The sequence below is a fragment of the Mixophyes fleayi genome, chromosome 2 (genome assembly GCF_038048845.1).
Source record: "Mixophyes fleayi isolate aMixFle1 chromosome 2, aMixFle1.hap1, whole genome shotgun sequence".
Lineage (NCBI taxonomy): Eukaryota > Metazoa > Chordata > Amphibia > Anura > Limnodynastidae > Mixophyes > Mixophyes fleayi.
In genome coordinates this window covers 30,752,646-30,769,932 of record NC_134403.1, presented here as the reverse complement: position 1 = coordinate 30,769,932, position 17,287 = coordinate 30,752,646, and the positions used below count along the sequence as shown (strand labels likewise).

Here is a 17,287-nt window from a genome sequence, read left to right as displayed (position 1 = left end):
AATGTACAAGTTTGTTTTTTATAATGCTTTATTTTGAGTGGTCAAACAAGTGCATACAAGGAACATGATGTCGTGGTTCAAACATGGAGAAAAAAAACGAAACAAAAATGGTGCAATAAAATCATCATGTTGCGCTCAGATTGGAGGTAGGACAGGGAACGACCAGTTTTATTTTTAAATTTTATAAACTGGAGCGAAAACATAGACTGTAGAGGAAGACGGAGGGGTGTGTGTGTGGGGGGGGGAATCAGACGGGGGAGGGGTGACCACTGGGAAGGGAGAACAGAGGACTCTGAAATTAAGCAGTGTATGGATAGCTCAGAGAAGTAGAGAGGGATAATGTGGAGGGAGACCATGCTCGCCGTACTAGGGCCCATGTGGGAGGGCTAGGGGCCACGGGGCCCAAACATGACTAAAAACAAGGCCCCTATCATGCAGGTAGTAGGTAATCTCTACCATGGCTGCAAAGTACCAGATCTGTCATTTGAGGGCAGAGAGAGGTGGGGGGTATACTTTTTCAGTTGAGTGCTATAAGGGACTTGGCAGCTGTCAGTTTGTGTGTGGTCAGTTTATTGGAAAGTTTGTCTAGGTCCTGGGAGGATAACATAGTAGGAATATGCGAAGGTCTTTCACAACGGAAGCCTCAAATAGAGTACTTTGGAAACCATGAACCGCGTCCCAGCAGGAGGCGATAATTGGCCAAGTCCACCAAATGTGGAGCATAGATCCTCAGTGCCCACAGCCCCGCCAGCAGTCGGGCGAGGAGGAGGGGAACATGCTATGGGGTCGGTAAACCAGCGGTAGTAAATTTTGTAGGAAGTTTCTTTAAGTTTGGTAGAATGTACAAGTTTTAAAGGGTAAACGCAGGGATTTATTGGTCAAGAGATGGGTGTTATAGGATGTTCCTTGCTGAGTGTCCCTACATTTCCACCTATGTGCAGGAATTAGGTTTAGGTTTGTGGGTTTTGATTATTTTAATTAGGTAAAGGGACTTCATTTTTCACCTCCTTTGTGGTAGTGGAGATAGTGTTTCGTCAATAAGATGCACTTCCTGTTGCAATTGAACAATGCAGAAAGGAGACACATAAAATCTAGAGATGCTCGGAGTCGGTTTTCTGAAAAACCGAGCCCACCTGAACTTAGGGGATCAGAGTAGACTCGCGAGCCAGCTCGGAACTTTCACGCGTCCTCAGATCTGAATCGAGCCAAAGCGTCATTGTTGCATTGTCGGATCTCGCAGGTTTTGGATTCCATTAAGTACCTCCCTCCCCAGGAGATCCAGCACCATTGCTCACTCAGAAAAAGGGGTAGTAGTGTTCTTGTCACTCTCCAGTCTCCAGTGACATTGCTAAGTGTCATTGCTCACACAGAAACAGGGGTAGCAGTGTTCTTGTCACTCTCCAGTCTCCAGTGACATTGCTCACACAGAAACAGGGGTAGCAGTGTTCTTGTCACTCTCCAGTCTCCAATGACATTGCTCAGTGCCATTGCTCACACAGAAACAGGGGTAGCAGTGTTCCTGTCACTCTCCAGTGACATTGCTCAGTGCCATTGCTCACACAGAAAAAGGGGTAGCAGTGTTCTTGTCACTCTCCAGTCTCCAGTGACATTGCTAAGTGTCATTGCTCACACAGAAACAGGGGTAGCAGTGTTCTTGTCACTCTCCAGTCTCCAGTGACATTGCTCAGTGTCATTGCTCACACAGAAACAGGGGTAGCAGTGTTGTTGTCACTCTCCAGTCTCCAGTGACATTGCTCAGTGTCATTGCTCACACAGAAACAGGGGTAGCAGTGTTGTTGTCAATCTCCAGTTTCCAGTGACATTGCTTAGTGCCATTGGTCAGTACCATTGCTCATAGAGAAACAGGAGGGGTAGCAGTGTTCTTGTCACTCTCCAGTCTCCAGTGCCATTGCTCAGTGCCATTGCTCACACAGAAACAGGGGTAGCAGTGTTGTTGTCACTCTCCAGTTTCCAGTGACATTGCTTAGTGCCTTTGGTCAGTACCATTGCTCATACAGAAACAGGAGGGGTAGCAGTGTTCTTGTCACTTGACAAACATTTACTGTAAATGACTGGAAATTAATGTTATTGAGGTCTACAATAATGTAGGAACAAAAAAAAACAAAAAACCAAATTATGTGATTTTAGGGAAAAAAAATAGGGATCCAAAACCAAAACACACAAGGGCGGTTTCGCCAAAATCAAAACCCGGCAGTCAATGAACATCTCCCCACAATAGAACTTGAAGTTTTAGCTCTCTGAAGATCAAGTCTTGTCCCGTTAATTTCGATAGAACACAATTTGCCCCTTCCAGTTGTCCCTCGGTGGATAAGCGCATTTCTATGAAACGGTGACCAGTTGACGTAATGTAACTAAAGAGATCCTATGCCCCCTTATTCTCATGATTCATTTAAGACATAAATGAGGCAAGAAGAAACATGCAGAAGTTAGTAAAGCGGCAGTAGGTTTGAAGTGACGTTTTAATGTTTCCACCACAAATATTTCCAGGGAGATCCACAATCCTATACAACTGGGTGCAGACTGCTTTTCCAGAGTCAGTATTAACGCATACAACTTGGAATGTCCTTGGCAGACAATTAAGCACAAAGAATGAAACGTCTTGAGTCCGCAATGTTTTGCAGTTCATTAATGATCCTCAGTAATTGCGGTTCTGTGTAGCGTTAGCTCGGCCACCACACATTGGCGATAACGTAGAACCACATCTAGACAATTTTAGCTACAGATTGGTAGAGCTTGAGATCCCCGGTTTCATTATAAACTACTGTATTTAGGTTTTGTTTTGTTTTATTGCAGGCCTTTTAGTACATTTTAATTAATGCAGATTGAATAAACGGATACATGCTATAAAGGTCATTATATTACAGCATCATTAAAACAAGCTGTGGACATCGCAATTAGGAGTTTGCTATAAAGATACCACTATATGTTTACAGGCTCATTAAATGAACGTTATCATTACAAAGAAGGTAATGTAGTCAAAACAAGAGAAAAAAGCATTCTTTCAAACCCAAATGTTGGAAAACCCTAAAATAAATCAACACAAAGGGGCAGAATCAATTCAGCGCTTGGGGATGCGATGTGATACATAGGGGCATATTCAATTGTTGGCGAAAACGCCAAAAATCTCGCGGCGCGCATACTATTACCGTCATTACGGTAATAGTGCGCGTAAATACTGTTATTACGGTACTTTTCTCGCTGGATTTCAGCTGCTCAGGGAGCTGCGAGCTGAAATCTGAGTAGAATTACCGTAATAACCTGTTTACATTTTCTGCGGCGGAAAAAGTAAACAATTGAAAATGCCCCATAGTGCCCGAGTTTTTACAGAAATCCCAGAGCCACGGCGCGGTAACTGAATATGCCCTAAACACAATAGACATCATTTATGCCATGTAATTGATGCGCAGCACAAAACACCATGGCTTTGCCCCTGTTCATCTAGATGGTCATGCGAAAATCAAGTTGCACGCTTACTCTCCACCCTCGGGAGTTACATCCGCAAACTACAAGTGCACCTAGAAATGCTGAAGCGCGTCTGGAATGCACGGAATGAGTCACGTTATAAGGACAGGGCTAAATTCTATCTCAGCGTAGCTGGAGCAAAAATCAAGCCATGTGCAGAGCGGAAATAATCGTGCAACCCTACACAAAGCCCCTAAAATACACCCCCACCACCCTCACTTGCTCCGCAAATCCATACGCTTAGACAGAAATTTAGGCTCACCTGCGCAAATCCAAGAGCTTGGCAACACCAATGATAAATTTGGACTGTGTGATGGCTGCTTTGCTCTTCAGAAATGAGGCCCTAAAATATCTATTGTACATATATGTAATTATATAAGTTATGCAGTGCCCTACCGCGAACATGCAATTATTTGGATATTAATTTACACCAATGGTTGAATGGATGATAAAAGGTATTTTAAATGATGATGATGATGATGATGATGATGATGATGAATAAACATGGAAATACGGTACACTCTAAGGCATACTTGCCAACTCTCCCTGAATGTCAGGGAGACTCCCTGAAATAGGGGTGATCTCCCTCACTCCCTGAAGAGTCTGACATTCTCCCTGATGCTGAGCCAGTACAAGACGTGGTTGGCTTCGCCATCTGTGGCATGATGACACAGTTCAGAAATTGTGTCCTATGTCCATGTATTGATGCCTATGGAGGTGGCCATTTTCATGGAGACCAAGATTTAATCAAAGACTGACAGATAAGACAACATGACTTCAGTAATGGAGACAGAAATGTAAAAGACACTTCAGTCTCTAGAGATTCATTAGCTGCTTTTCTTTAACGCATAGTTGCCTACTCTCCCGGAATGTCCAGGAGACTCCCGCATTTCTGGGAGACCTCCCGGGAGAGCGTGTTCTCGCCCCGCAATAGATAAGTGGCGGGGGCGGGGCTTAATTATACAAATATTGTGTCCCCCTGCTGTAATTGGGTAAAATTGTGACAATAGTTTGGGGGCGGGCTAAATTTATGCAATTCCTCAAGCCCCACCCCCGCACGCCCATCTCCCCCGGGATCTCCCTGAAGCCAACAAGGAAAAGTTGGCAAGTATGCTCTAAGGGCGATACAGAGATTTGAATGGCACCATGGAACTCAACAGCAGACATGAATGTAAAAATAAATGTACTGACCGAATAGAAAAGGAGGTGTGGCCCATAGCAACCAATCAGTTTCTGTTTTTCATGTTTCTAATACAAAATGAAAGCAAACGTCTGATTGGTTAGTATAGACTACACCACCTTCTCACCACCGCATCAGCCAATCAAATTCCAGCTGTCATTTTGATCACCCTGTTTAGAAAGTGAAAGCAGTTATCTGATAGGTCGCTATGGATTCCACAGCGCCATTTTATTAGCGATAACTTTTCACCAAGCTTCACCCTCCCTGGTTTATTATGTAATATTTGGTGCTCTGTGTATTTAGCAAAAAAAACCAACAGGGTTCCTGTGTGCCCCCATTTAACTGGAAGAGAGCATGTAATACAGCGCACTCTCTAAGCACTATACTGACTTCCTCCGTACCTCACAGAAATACCCTGTTGGGGGCCCAGGAAAATGAATGGCTGGCAGTCACGAGTTAAATAAACAAAGTCTGCAGTGCAGCAGTAATGTGAGCCCCTGACACTCAGAGAGTTCTCCACTGGTCCTATTATTTCATCAGACGTTTTAAATATGTTTTAGTAGAAGACTCATCAGAAGTCAGACGCGGTGAAACACAAACAAAATGAACAATAACGCAGGATGTGGAGAATCGGATACCCTGTGATTAACAACCCCGAAAACATTGCATGCTGGGAAATGTCGATTGGCCAATCAAAATCCTCTACCAGAGAACAATTACTAAAGCTTTGACCTATGATAAATGATAAGTCAAGTCTGACAAAAGAATGCATCAAAAAGGAACAGCGATAACTAGAGGTTAAATGACTGCGACAATTACAGGAGACTTGTTAGTCAGAAACATTGCTCAGGGATTGCAATATCCCTGTTTTATTCTACAAATGTCTCTATATCACACATTGCACTGGAATGATAATCATTGTCCCTCCATGGAGTTAGGAGACCAGGCTGGTACTGGCATAAAAAAAGATCTTATTCCTTTTAAACTCCTTAATCCCCCCTAGAGACAGTGTTGACTTAATTATGCTTAAGGAGAATATCTTTGGTTCAAAGATACTGTAAAATCTTTTTCCAAAGCAGAAAGCGTGTTATGTTCCCTCACTAGACCAAAGATAGTCATTATCATTTAAGGAGCTGAGAGCAGCCCTGCAAATCACTCCTTATAAGTCGCTTCATCTAACTGTATATCCAGGTCCCAGGTGTATTAATATACAGCCAAATCCATAATCAATATATGTCATTTACAGGATGGCTAAATAAATAACCAACAGAGAGCTCCAGCAAGGGCAAGAGGCTCCTTCACTGGTTCTAGGTCACGTCACCTACCCTAGATCTTGGGGACAGAGATCAAACGTGTCAGCCGCACCCCCAACCATGAAAAATACCCCACACACATGCCAAAGTGAAATGTTAACACATGTTAAGAAACATTAAATTAAACTAAACAAGTAAATAAATAGAGCTGTGCATGGTGCCTGTAATTACTGGCTGGTGTGTAAAAAACACTTCTTGCGGTTACAGAAGGCTGGGGCATATGAGACACTGTGCAGTGAACGGTAAACTGTAAGTAAAGAGTGGGAGATGCAATGAAGAATGATGCAGTGAAGAGTAAGATGCAGTAAACAAAGTGTGAGATGCAGTGAAGAAAGCGTGAGATGCAGTGAAGAAACCTTGAGATGCAGTGTCGAAAGAGTGAGATGCAGTGACGAAAGAGTGAGATGCAGTGAACAACGTGTGTGGTGCAGTGAATAACATGTGTGGTGCAGTGAATAACGTGTGGTGCAGTGAAGAAAGCGAGAGATTCAGGGGAGAAAGCGAGGGATGCAGTGGAGAAAGTGAGGGATGCAGTGGAGAAAGCGAGGAACGCAGTGGAGAAAATGAGGAACGCAGTGGAGAAAGCGAGGGACGCAGTGGAAAAAGCGAGGGACGCAGTGGAGAACTCGAGGGATGCAGTGTGGGGGAAACCGGGAGACGCAGTGCACAAAGCTTTAGATTCAATGGAGAAACCGTGTGATGCAGTGTGGGGGAAATAGAAGATGCAATGAAGAAAGAGTGAGATGCAGTGAAAAACATGTGATATGCAGTGAAGAAAGCATGAGATGCAGTGAAGAATAAGTTAGATGCAGCGAAGAAAGAGTGAGATTTAATGAAGAATGAGATGCAGTGAAGTAAGCGCGAGATGCAGTGCACAAAGCATGAGATACAGTGGAGAAAGCAAGGGATGCAGTGTGGGGGGAAACGGGAGATGCACTGAAGAAAGAGTGAGATGCAGAAAAGACAATGTAAGATGCAGTGGAGAAAGCGTGAGATGCAGTGTGGGGGGGGGACGAGAGATGCAGTGCAGAAAGAGTGAGATGCAGTAAAGACAGTTTAAGATGCAGTAAATACAGTGTAAGATGCAGTGTATAAAGCATGAGATGCAGTGTGGGGGGAAACGTGAGATGCAGTGCTCTGATGTCAAGTGCACCCAAGGTCACTACTCAGTGTCATCTAAGGCACCTCTGAGACAACAGCCAGGGGCACTTAGCATCTCTGACTCTATAGTTTGGTCAGAGACCTAAGGTAGACTATTATCTGTTACTACACCATAGGACAGGACTACACTGCGCTCTTAGCCAAACAGTTTCAATCTTGCTGCATTTTTGCAAAGCTACAGAGAGACCATGGTATCTACACTGCGGGATTATAATATACCCATATACTGCAAGCAAGCTCAGGGTAAGCTGGGCTATGGGTCTACTGTATAAGGACAGAACATATACACATGCTCTCAGCTATAATCACAGCATTTACTAACAAAACAAAACAAAAGAAGGGATTTAATAAATCGAGGGATTGTGGGTGCAGAAATGCAAAAGAAAAGGTGGACGTCCTTTACCTTACTAAACACCCAGATACTGACTTAATGCATACATCTAACTTGCAGATAGCTGTGTAAGTCTTACTAGATCTCATCAGTGCAAGATGTGGAACAATGACTTGTAGCATACTCACACAGTGCAATCAGCTCAAATCATGGATGATGCTACTGCCCAAAACTGTCCACTTGTTATAACAAAAATAAAATATTTTAGCTAAAAAAAATAACTTGAAATATGGTCACCAATGGTGGCCACACTGCAGGCAGCAAACGGTCATGCTGTAATTTAACCAGTTGTGTGTTCCAAGTGATCACAAAGAGTCCAGAATACACAGTAACCAATAGTCCTTTGCTCCCATAAAGAGCTGTCTCTATGACTTGTATTGACAACGTTCCAGTCTACACAATTACACTCACAAGATAAACTAACTGATCTTAAACCAAGTATTGCACATCTGAGTCATAGTCACAAAGTGCCCCACTATACAAGGCAGCATCCACAGAAACAAAAATAGTCCGTGGGCCTCTCTATTTATATACTTTCCTCTGTCTGACCTTTCTTTAAAAAACGATGTATAAAAGAACATGTGTGTTCATTTAGTACACAATGGAGCATGGGTTCTGTCAGATTATCAGGAGGGTTAAATCACTGGCTGGTAAAAGTAAACTCCATCCAGATGTTTTTTGGGAGCCAAGGGAACAAATTAACCTAATAACAATAGTGTACATGTGAAGAGACTTACAGATACAACAAGGGCACACATCCTAAAATATCACACTACAATCCTAGCATGTCACTCTCTTCCCTACAGTGTAGAATGACAACAACAAAGCGTTAAGCTGTCTCTTTTATCCCTGTCTCTGTCACATATCCTGTCCCTCCTTTTCTTCTCCCCTCCTGACTTTCTCTTCCTTCCTTCTGTCTATACTCATAACACAGATCATGTGTCCCTACCTCACTACCTACTGCACACAGCTACACACGTTCCAAATGTTGCCTTCCTCTACAGCAGAGATAACTACACTATCTTATTTTCCGTTTCACGTTGTTTGCACAGAAAAAAAAAGTTTCAAATGTCATCAGTGCATCCTGCCATATGTCTTGGAAAGTCTATCCCACATGACTAAACTGGATGAGTAAAAACAGCTCTGCTGTGTTAGACTTAATAGCACAACAAACTTTTTTCTTTTAATTTTGTATACTGTTTATATATCAAATTTAAACAAAATACGTTAGAGCAAAGTAATGCCGTCTCCGCTATGAAACAAATCATGGTAGCTCCAATTCAACAAAACAATATCGTAGACTGATTTGGCCCAGTTATTACTTTTCAAGAAAAGATGACACTGAGTGACATTTAGTAAAACAGGTTTATTTGTGTGGAAACAGAGGTGTTTCCCATAGCAACCAAGCAGATTTTAGCTTTCATTTTTGTCGCACAATTTGGAAAATGAGAGCACATTTCTGATTGGTTGATATCAGCAACACCAACTTTTCTACACAGTTATCGTTCCAATAATGTCCCACATGCCTGTGGTCTGCTTTTTTTTACTGACTGTCAAAATGTGACTCTTTTAAACTTGTCAGTAAGCTTACTGACGGTTAGGAAGCATGGCTTTACCACATCAACACTGAAGGGACTATGAAACAAAGCACTGCATGCTACTATAACCATCTGCAAAGATCAAGTTTTCGGTGTGGATGGAACGTTAATTGAACAATAGATTTGAGGACGGTCTTTAGTGCAAGCAAAATAAATGTTAATCTTCCTTTACATTTTAAGGACAATGACAAAGCGTGTGCATTTATCCAACAGAACAAACTAAATAAGCTTCTGTTAGTTTGCAAATAATGGGGCAGATGTTGATTTAAAAGGGTTAATGCTCCATATATGCAAAGCATTAAACGAATAATACAATAGATCAAAATTGTTCCCACAGTTCTATAGTGAATTTACTTCCACAATCCATTAACAGCTGTCTAGCAATCCCAATGCATCTCCACACAGAACTGACATCCACATCAGGACCCACAGTTTAAAACATCTGCTTATCCATGTCCAAGTTTGTGGATCATATGAACCAAATATGGTAGCTGTTATGTTTATTAATTGCCCAGAGGTCTGGTAAACGTGTTCCTGGTTGGTGTAATGGATGAGGTGGGAGAAAAAAATCCCTGCAGTGTGTCTAAGAGCGTTTAATATGTCAAAGTAAACTTTAAAAAAACAAGAAAAAAAGAAATAAATTAGGGAAGTCAACCAATGCTTGTAAGAATTTCAATGCAGAACAGACAAATAATACCTACATTTATTTTAAAAGTTCACTTTTAATAGAAAATACATCCAAGCTGGATTTTGTCTAGGATGTCAAATGACTATTAATATGTATTTGAGAGACTCGCATATTGCATATTGCTAATTATAAGAGGCATGTGTGTTTGGGGAGAATTATAGAATAATAAAAGGAATAAGAATAATGATAATAATAAGTATTTGGGGAGAATTGCATTTTGGATCATGATAAGTAACCTTGTTTATTGACTATATGGAGCATATGGGCTGGCACCAGATGGGTTAAAGAAAAATGTAAAGTGCAGATGGCATTAGAGGTGATCACTGGCACCCAATGCCCCAGACGAGATGCCCCCCCAACTCTCCCAGCCCATGTACCCCTGGCACAATGTCACTGTGACCGCACAGACACGCTACTTTTTCCCAGGCAAGATGTAACTAGTCTGCAACCACCAGTCCTAGCGGTCTGCAGCCTGATCTGCACACAAAGGAAATTCTTTACCTCTCACACGAGTCCCAGGGAGAAAGTTTCCGTCCAGGGGCTGCAGGAGCCGGCCGGGGGGCTGTGCATGGTCCCCTCAGACAGTGCATGGAGGGCAGGACATGATCTGCAGCGAGAAGCGGCTCAGAGCACAGTCCCCGATCTGCAACAATCAGCCCCATTCACAGGAATGGGAGGAATGTGCGGAGCAGCCCGGGGTCCTAGTGCCTGACACTCAGCCTACAGCTGGCTGCGCAAGGTCCTAGTGCCTGACACTCAGCCTACAACGGGCTGCGCTGGGTCCTAGTGCCTGACACTCAACCTACAGTCGGCCGTGCTGGGTCCTAGTGTCTGATACTCAGCCTACAGCTGGCCGAGCTGGGTCCTAGTGCCTGGCACTCAGGCTACAGCCGGCCGTGCTGGGTCCTAGTGCCTGGCACTCAGGCTACAGCCGGCCGTGCTGGGTCCTAGTGCCTGGCACTCAGCTTACAGCCGGCTGCGCTGGGTCCTAGTGCCTGACACTCAGCCTACAGCTGGCGGCGCTGGGTCCTAGTGCCTGACACTCAGCCTACAGCCGGCCGCGCTGGGTCCTAGTGCCTGACACACAGACTCCAGCTGGCCGCGCTGGGTCCTAGTGCCTGACACTCCACCTACAGCCGGCCGTGCTGGGTCCTAGTGCCTGACACTCAGCCTACAGCCGGCTGCGCTGGGTCCTAGTGTCTAGCACTCAGCATACAGCCGGCAGCACTGGGTCCTAGTGCCTGAAACTCAGCCTACAGCTGGCTGCGCTGGGTCCTAGTGCCTGACATTCAGCCTACAGCCGGCCGCGCTGGGTCCTAGTGCCTGACACTTAGCCTACAGCTGGCTGCGCTGGGTCCTAGTGCCTGACACTCAGCCTACGGCTGGCCGTGCTGGGTCCTAGTGTCTGATACTCAGCCTACAGCCGGCCGCGCTGGGTCCTAGTGTCTGACACTCAGCCTACAGTCGGCCGTGCTGGGTCCTAGTGTCTGACACTCAGCCTACAGTCGGCCGTGCTGGGTCCTAGTGCCTGACACTCAGCCTACAGCCGGCCGTGCTGGGTCCTAGTGTCTGACACTCAGCCTACAGTCGGCCGTGCTGGGTCCTAGTGTCTGATACTCAGCCTACAGCCGGCCGTGCTGGGTCCTAGTGTCTGACACTCAGCCTACAGTCGGCCGTGCTGGGTCCTAGTGCCTGACACTCAGCCTACAGCCGGCCGCGCTGGGTCCTAGTGCCTGACACTCAGCCTACAGCCGGCCGCGCTGGGTCCTAGTGCCTGACACTCTGCCTACAGCTGACTGCGCTGGGTCCTAGTGCCTGACACTCAGCCTACGGCTGGCCGTGCTGGGTCCTAGTACCTGACACTCTGCCTACAGCTGGCCGTGCTGGGTCCTAGTGCCTGACACTCAGCCTACGGCTGGCCGTGCTGGGTCCTAGTGCCTGACACTCAGCCTACAGCAGCCCGCAGCCCGGGGTCCTAGTGCCTGACACTCAGCCTACAGCAGCCCGGGGTCCTAGTGCCTGACACTCAGCCTACAGTCGGCTGTGCTGGGTCCTAGTGCCGGAGACTAGGCTCAAGGCCGACCGCGCTGGGTCTTAGTGCCTGCAGTGGTGCTTTAACTCTGCTGCCTGGCTCTATGCTGTGTAGTGCTGAGGCATCTGGAAATCAGAGGGTTAAAGGCAACTCAAACATCCTGACAGGTGGCACCGAACAGCAGATTCTCACTATTCTCATAAAATTGAGCTACTAACGGTTTAATTTCCAATTCACCTTCACCCATCCTAGTACTGTGTTCAATGCAGAATGCCTAGTGTATAACACTGTCCAGTGCCTGAAACTGCACTCAGTGGGCCTGAGTCATTAAGGCAAAAAAGGAGTAAATGTTCTCTGGGACAAACCATGTCACAATGCAAGGGGTGCAAGTTTATTATTTTGCACATAAGTTAAATACTGGCTGATTTTTCATCTAGCACACAAATTCTTAATAGCTTTATTACTACACTGCAATTTAAAGTTGATCTAGGACATGCCCTACCCCAACTATAAATTTGTTCCCACATTTTAAATTTACCTCCCCCTCCAATGCAACATGGTTTTGCCCAGGTGCAAATGTTACTCCTTTGTTATGCTTTGCTCTCCTTAATGACTCAGGCCCAGTGACTCTAGCACTGTGCCTAGCGCTAGGTCCCGGTACCCTCTTCTCTGTTAACTGAGCAATCTGGGAACAATGAATGAATTGAAACAACACTTTGCAGGTATTAATAAACAGCAGATTTTCAATGTAAATATTTAGAAGTTAATATCTTTAGTCATCATCATCATCGTCATCATCGTCATCAACATTTATTTATATAGCGCCAGCAAATTCCGTAGCGCTTTACAATTGGGAACAAACACTGATAAGACAATACTGGGTAATACATACAGACAGAGAGGTAAGAGAGCCCTGCTCGCAAGCTTACAATCTATAGGACAATGGGAGATAGAAACACAAGGGCATGTGCTACATCATATTGCATATAATTTCCAGATCGTTTTAGAGAGAACATTGGCCCAAGTTAGCAACCATTGAGGTGCAATTGGATCTAGTACTGTACTAAATGCCCCAGGTCCACTCCTAGGGCCCACACTGTGCTCACTGGAGGATGCACAGGGTCCAGGTATCTAACACTCATCCCACCGACAAACTCCGCAGTCCTTGTGCCTGACAATGTAATAATTACCTGCTTCCCTATTTCTACCACCTGTAATAAATGCTTCTCCCTTCCCACGAGTTTATCATTTGACACTGCAATAAACGCCTATCCCCCATGTCCACAGGCAAACCGAGGGAGGGGGGGGGGGGGTTCCTAGTGCCTGGAAACTCCCTCCGAGCACTGTATAATTGAGGTGGCTGGACCCTGCTCCTGCTTCACACGACTCTGCTTGAAAAGGGAGAGCTGGGTGGACCTAACAGTAGTGCACGCAGCATTGTCCATGTATATTATGGGGATAGGAAGAGTTGGAGAGCAGCCAAGCACTGTCTAAAATTATAGCCACGCCCCCATGCATGCTGGTCACGCCCACTGGTGGCGTGGTGTGGAAACCCCCCTCTACAAATCCTGCGTTTGCCCCTGTTGTCTACTACCTGACACTGGAATGTATACCTGTCCCCCATCTCTACCACCTCTACACTGCAATAAATATTTATTCACCATATCTACCACCTGCCTGCAATAAATGCCTGCCCCATGTCTTACTACAATATTATCAGTATTTGCCTCCGTGAGCCCTGACTCTCCACTCAGTGCTTCCTAGGTCCTAGTGCCTGACATTATACCTAGATGTCGACCTGTCCCATCTGATGCAGATAATATGTCTGCTCCTGTATCTGTCACTGACAGAGTCATTAAACATGGATACAATTAACTAGTGTAATCAGCCTTTTTTTTTTTTTAGATCACTTCATTATTTAAAATTAGTTCAGTCAGAAGTTCAGTGGTAAGACAAAAATCATTGAACTCAATGTCAGCTTGCTCAACCGTATTGCCTATCACTATAATCAATGCCTGCTTACCAGAGACCTAGCATCTAAAGCTATAACCACTCCGGCCTCTCAAGCCGCAGTCACCAATCACTATAATCAATACCTGTCTCCACAGGTCCTGGCGTCTGACACTACAACCAATGTTTTCTTCCCTGGCTTCAAAATAAAGCTCTCTTCCTTCTATAAGGCTTCCCATTAAATAGCGCAGGCATTACTTCAACATGAAAGCACAGAGCCAAACTAAAAGTGAGCAGAGGCAACACAAAAGTATGTACCTTACACACTGCTCAAATCTATCATCATCATCATCATCATTTATTTATATAGCGCCACTAATTCCGCAGCGCTGTAAAGAGAACTCTTTCACATCAGTCCCTGTCCCATTGGGGCTTACAGTCTAAATTCCTTAACACACACACAGACACACAGACAGACAGACGCACAGACTAGGGTCAATTTTTGTTAGCAGCCAATTAACCTACCAGTATGTTTGTTTTTTGGAGTGTGGGAGGAAACAGGAGCACCCGGAGGAAACCCACGCAAACACGGGGAGAACATACAAACTCCTCACAGGTAAGGCCATGGTCATGAATCAAACTCATGACCCCAGCGCTGTGAGGCAGAAGTGCTAACCACTGAGCCACCGTGCTGCCCCATGTACTATATATATATATATATATATATATATATATATATATGTACTATATCTAAGATATTTATCATATGATAAAAAAAAAAAGACTTCAAAACGTGTGTCCAGACACACTTTAGTATTGTCATAGAGATGACACTGGAACCACCATTGACTGGTATTGACCTAATTAGGCAGGGAGGCGCAGAGTGTAACGCACCCCTGGTATTCACCAGTGACCCCCGCAAGGAGGTATGGACATAGCTGCGTGAGGTGCGCACGTCGCGGCTCTCCAAATTAGTCACCAGTGCAATGGAGTTGAGACCCGGAAGAGCGCCCCGTTGCTAGGCAGCGGGATGCGGGTGTCAACGGAGGACAGGCGTCCATCCCCTGCACCTAAGGGAAGTGCAGGGATGGAGCCTGACAAGTATATATACACAAAAGGACATATTTTATGTCCAAGTCTAAATCCTCCCAGAATCTGCTGGTCAGTGCAACCCGGTACAACAGATTTATCCTAACTAGTTCAGTTAGTTACTTTCAAGAGGACCTTTCACCAGGATTGGCACGGGGCTATATCTATTAATATAAAAGAGGACTGTTTTTTTAATAATTTTTGTAAAATAAACTAAATTTCCCTCTCTCACCCCTTCACCACAGAGATGGCCAGATGACAGCACGATCGCTTAGTGGTTAGCACTTCTGCCTCACAGCACGGGGGTCATGAGTTCGATTCCCACCCATGGCTTTATCTGTGAGGAGTTTGTATTTTCTCCCAGTGTTTGTGTGGGTTTCCTCCGGTCCTCCAGGTGCTCCGGTTTCCTCCCACACTCCAAAAACATACTGGTAGGTTAATTGGCTGCTATTAAATTGCCCTTAGTCTCTCTCAGTCTGTGTGTGTATATTAGGGAATTTAGACTGTAAGCTCCAATGGGGCAGGGACTGATGTGAATGAGTTCTCTGTACAGCGCTGATGATGATGATGATAATACACCCAGAGACCCTAATTCATTAAAGACCTAAACATTGATTTAGTTCGTACAATCCGCAAAATCACTCTGCGCATGTCCAGAACTGGACCATACGACACAGAACACAGCAAGATGAAACCGAAGGCAAGCAGCGCTATATAATAACCTTCTGATCTTGGAGATCAATCGAAAAATGGGTCTCACACAGTCACCTCTATAGAATAAAGCAACAATTATTAATATTCATGAATATAAATTCATTAAAATCAATTATATGCTCCAACCCTATTGAACTAACAAAAATTTTGGATCAAATAACAACAATTACTAAATATGAATCTGATCTACTCCCTAATTCCAATAAATGTAACTGAGCTGGATATCCTTATTATAACATTCTGGGGGCCCCCAGATAAACGGCAGAACATTATAGGATCCTTATTCCAGATTTCCTCTATACAAGGTAACTAATAAATAGATCCAGGTAAATAAATCAATCAAAAATGAAAAAATCAAACAAACTTAAATCCCGCTTGTGTTAAAAAGAGTAAACTCCGTTGATAAATGAGAAAAACTTCAATTGTCATTGTATGGTATAGAGCAGGGACAGGGCTGGGGTCAGGGGGGCATCTGCACCCTGGGCCGGTCACATAGTGGGCTACTTTATGTTAGGTCACTGGGCCACCTGCATTTCCTTCCTTTAAAATGTTCCTAATAGGCTGCTGAGTCAAGTCTTGTCCCCCCGGGCTAAAATTTGCCAGCCATCCCCTGGTAAAGATCTGAAATCCAAATGAGAGTCTTGCAGGAGAGTGAATGAATGTAAATAGCCAAATGAGTCACTTATTAGGAAAACAATATATCCGTATACTCCGGAGATCAACAGTTCGCAGCTTAGCAAATTTGACAGTTGAGAACACTAAGAACAACCGGGCGGCAGTTCTTACCTGTCAGACCGGCATAGGCAAACCGAGGAGGGATTTCCTAGTGCCTGAAAACCCCCCCTCCAAACCTGGGGCACTGTATGATTGAGGTGGCTGGACCCTGCCCCCGCTTCACACGGCTCTGCTTGAAAAGGGAGAGTTGTGTGCCCCTGGACCGGTGCTTTCACTCGGATCCTTGTACACTGTTCCTCAATTGCAGATGGAATGCTTATTTCAGTTACAAGCCGATACCTCATGTTCCATCACAGAGCTCTAAAGTTCCGTCATAGAGCTTTAAAATACCTCCAAAGTTTAGGCAAAGCCTATATGTGTATGAAGAGAACAATGTCCAAATTGTTATTGCGTGTAAGGGGTACACGCTGTTTTGCTGCTCAGCGTGATCAGGAACTCACAGTCACAACGACCACAATCATAAAATCGGTTTGGCCACAAAATAACTCATTAGTATCCAAATCAAACCAGGTTGAAATCACAAGCGGGCAATGCATAAATAAAGCTCCATAGCGTTTATTGAACCACAGTAATAAAAACACGCTGACCCGTTTCTTTACATAAAAGTAATTTCTTCATAGGGAAATCAATGTCGCAGAAGGCAGCAGGGGAAGGGACGTTTGCCCGTAGTCACTGTACAGTAAGGATGTGCCAATCTTTAGCGCGCGCAGCAGCGTCTGATTTTAAACTCTGGGCATCTCTCAGGTGCTTGTTTTTCAGCTGAGTTTCTTGCTCCAAATACAGGTTTAGTCTAAGTGCTGATTACTAGTGATGATGGCTGTATGTAGATATTTCTCACATCCTAATAAATGTATTCATGGAAAAAATAAACACTTTTGTTTATTTTGTAATGTGTTATCACTAATGCCTCTGTTATTAACAGGTGACATTAGTTGAATAGTTTTTTTAAATTA

At 44.5% G+C, this 17,287-nt stretch overlaps 1 protein-coding gene across 3 annotated transcripts in view; it reads right to left on the bottom strand.

Annotated features, from left to right (window-relative positions):
* The window catches only part of AMOTL1 (angiomotin like 1), a 132,418-nt gene that overhangs the window by 67,455 nt on the left and 47,676 nt on the right, over positions 1 to 17,287 (bottom strand). The window contains exon 1 of one of the 3 annotated variants that reach the window (XM_075198750.1): positions 10,316 to 10,480. The exons of the other annotated variants lie outside the window; for them this stretch is intronic. The gene's annotated coding sequence lies outside the window, so the exon portion shown is untranslated. Of the gene's footprint in view, positions 1 to 10,315; positions 10,481 to 17,287 lie in introns of those variants that run through there. 3 annotated transcript variants of the gene reach the window in all.